Source organism: Oculina patagonica, unplaced genomic scaffold, assembly GCF_052425735.1.
Source record: "Oculina patagonica isolate OP01 unplaced genomic scaffold, crgOcupat unplaced443, whole genome shotgun sequence".
Taxonomy (NCBI): domain Eukaryota; kingdom Metazoa; phylum Cnidaria; class Anthozoa; order Scleractinia; family Oculinidae; genus Oculina; species Oculina patagonica.
In genome coordinates this window covers 1-3,154 of record NW_027558302.1, presented here as the reverse complement: position 1 = coordinate 3,154, position 3,154 = coordinate 1, and the positions used below count along the sequence as shown (strand labels likewise).

Sequence of the window (3,154 nt, the reverse complement as noted above, 5' to 3'; positions counted from 1 at the left end):
TATTAAACCTGTTTTTTTATTTCTTCAATGCCGGTGCCTTGCTTGATCAACCTCTCGAACTACTAGTAACCTTTCTTGTCAATGAAGCGACAAAGCATTTCACTCACGTGGACATCAACAGAACTTTAGATTTTAACGAATATGTTACCTCCAATTATCTAGTGTTAACTAGGAGAGTTTCTGGTAGGAGAACATTAGCTAAATTACGTATTAGTAATCATAAGTTAATGATCGAACTAGGCAGATATAACAATACGCCCAGACATAATAGGCTCTGCCCGGTGCGCAGATCAGACTGGAACAGTTTGGAGAAGAGCACTCGACTATAGCTGACAGTTATCATTCAATTGGGGCAACACAATATGCCAAAGGAGACTTTGCATCAGCTCTTCAGTCAACCTAGCGGGCGCTTAACATCAGACGGAAACTGTTTGGAGAAGAACACCCTACAACAGCTTATAGCCACAACTTTGTCGGAGCAACACAGCACAAGTTAGGCGACTTTAGTTCCGCTCTCCAATCTAAACAGCGTTCACTTGACATCAGTCTGACACTGTTTGGAGAAGAACACTCGGGCACAGCCGACAGTTACTATTCACTTGGAATCACAACATGAAGTTGGAGACATAACCGCAGCTCTTCATTCTCAGCAGCATGCGCTTGATATCCGACGTAAACTGTTTGGAGAGCACTCAGGAACACTTGACCACTACTATTCACTTGGAGTCAAACAGAGCGAGCCTGGAGACTACACTTCGGATCGCACAAAATGGCTGGACATAACTGACTATTCGTGACAACAACAACAACAACAACAACAACAACTTTATTTGCACCCTTTACATTCAATTAAATTAACAATACAATAATAAAAGAAATAAAGTAAAGTGCATGGCTGCCCAGAATAACCACGATTGGCTAACAAGATTGGGCAGCCATACTTAGTTTTTATTACAATAATTTATAAAAGGGTCAGGTATACTTAACATTTACATAGCAAACTATACAACACACAAACACACAAAAGCAAAACTAAGTAGGCTTAAAGAAAAATTAATGGAAAAACAGATGGAAAATGAAGTATACGGACAGGTTAACTAGCAGAGTTAATCTAAAGTTATAAATATGAAAGTTTCAATTAATAGCTTGTAATAATGCTTAATTTATATAACCAACGCAATTTATATAACCAACGCAGTCAAACGAGTCAAAAGTTCCCAAGAATCTATTCTAACAATAATATTGAGACAGCCATGTCACATTATTGTCTATATGATCCATGGTGGCGGCGCGCGGTAACTTGATTCTTTCCATTTTTGATTCAGTTTTTCCACATGTTATTTTTTAGACCTGTAGACACGGAAGTTTTAACAGTTAAGAGACGCTTGTTTCTAACAGTAGAGGCATTGACCTCCCCTTTGTAAACAAACGTACGTATACAACAAGTCACGTTGGATATGTATTAGAAAACAGGGTGCGTTCATGGCGGCCATATTGGAGGAGTGAAGCAAAGTTAGACACGGCATTCATGGAAAACAGAATTAGTTAGCATGAATTTAATTAATAGTTTATTTGTATTAATTTTTATTATAACTTTAATTATTAGTATTACCTGATGATTTTTAAACGTGTATAAAGAAATGTTAAATAAATAAATAATTAATAAATAATGATTTTCCTTAATTTCTAGGGGAACGACAGAGATATTCGAAAAGACCAAAGTCACGAAACGGGCTTACGGATATGCAAGGTTTATATGAAAAAGCATAACTATTTTTATTGGTGTAAATCACTGAATGAACGAAATTACCGAATTCTGTAAGTTGTAGAAAAAAATAAAAATTTAGCAAAACTGCACTGGCCGGGAATCGAACCCGGGCCTCCCGCGTGGCAGGCGAGAATTCTACCACTGAACCACCAGTGCTTGACTGTAAGAGTCTTTCCATTTCTTGTGCTAAAATTCTTCAGCCGTTCACTTTCGATAATGGGGCCACCGGCTTTGACGAGAGAAATTTGGGCAGAGGACAAAATTACTCTGGGTACGGTGGGCAGAGTAGTTTCATCTTCTGCCAAGATTTCACTGGTCAGATACAGTCCCGGGGGGTGGGTACTCCCATAAATTTCGGATAGGGCCTAGGGTGTGCCGCCAAGGTTCTTAAACCCTGACCCTATTTAAGGATAAAGAAAGCGAAAATTGATACCCTTTTTAAGGCCCAAATCCGAAAAATGACACCCTATTCAAGGGGAGGAGAAACGTTCCGTGACGACCCAAATAACGGTTAACCGCGCACGGCAAGACACGAATCTTTATAAAATGGCTTTTCTAATGCCTGGACAGAAAATTCAGTTTTAAGATATATTTTTTTCGCTTAGCTGGGCGTTTATTTTAGCTAATAGAATTTAGGTACCCTATCTTAGGATCACACCGGGAACACATTGCCAAAAGAAGCAAAAATGATACCCTATTTAAGGACCGAGAACCTCAAAAACCATACCCTATCGGGCGGCACATACCTATATAGGCCACATATGGGAGTACCCCCCCCCCCCCCGGGGGATACAGTCAACTCTCTCTAAAACGGACACCGTCAGGAGCGGCTCCAGCTGTCCTTTTTACAGAGATGGACGGGACCAACACCAGGTGTCCGTCTTAAAGAGGTGTTGTCCGTCTTATAGAAGTGACCATTAAGAGAGTTGACTGTAATCCAAGATGGCACCACCACGATCGAACATGACGTGAAAAATACAAAGCTTCATTTGATATCGGCATAGATTCGTATAAATGTTTTAGTCTAGTATATTTTTGAACTACATGTTAATTAGATTTCTTGTTTTTTTTTTTTATTCTTTTTACATAGATTTTTAACATTGTAAAACGCCATTGAGCTTTAGGTAATGGCGCAATATAAATCATTTTATTATTAAATTATTATTAAAAGAAGAGGGAGAATGTTCACAGCCAAGCACTGGTGGTTCAGTGGTAGAATTCTCGCCTGCCACGCGGAGGCCCGGGTTCGATTCCCGGCCAGTGCAATGAAATTTTTGCTTGGCTTTTCATTTGTTCCTTCTAATTCGAAAAAGTAAGCTCTAAATGTTCTGCAAGATGACGAAAAAGATAGACTTGTCGCCCTGACTGTTTTTTTAGTGGGATTAA

At 39.3% G+C, this 3,154-nt stretch overlaps 2 non-coding genes across 2 annotated transcripts; one reads left to right on the top strand and one right to left on the bottom strand.

Annotated features, from left to right (window-relative positions):
- Positions 1-1,853: 1,853 nt before the first annotated feature.
- Positions 1,854-1,924, bottom strand: Trnag-gcc (transfer RNA glycine (anticodon GCC)). Its single transcript has one exon. It is a non-coding gene; the product is annotated as a tRNA-Gly (tRNA).
- Positions 1,925-2,963: 1,039 nt separating this feature from the next.
- Trnag-gcc (transfer RNA glycine (anticodon GCC)) lies at positions 2,964-3,033 on the top strand. Its single transcript has one exon. It is a non-coding gene; the product is annotated as a tRNA-Gly (tRNA).
- The last annotated feature ends 121 nt before the right edge of the window (positions 3,034-3,154 follow it).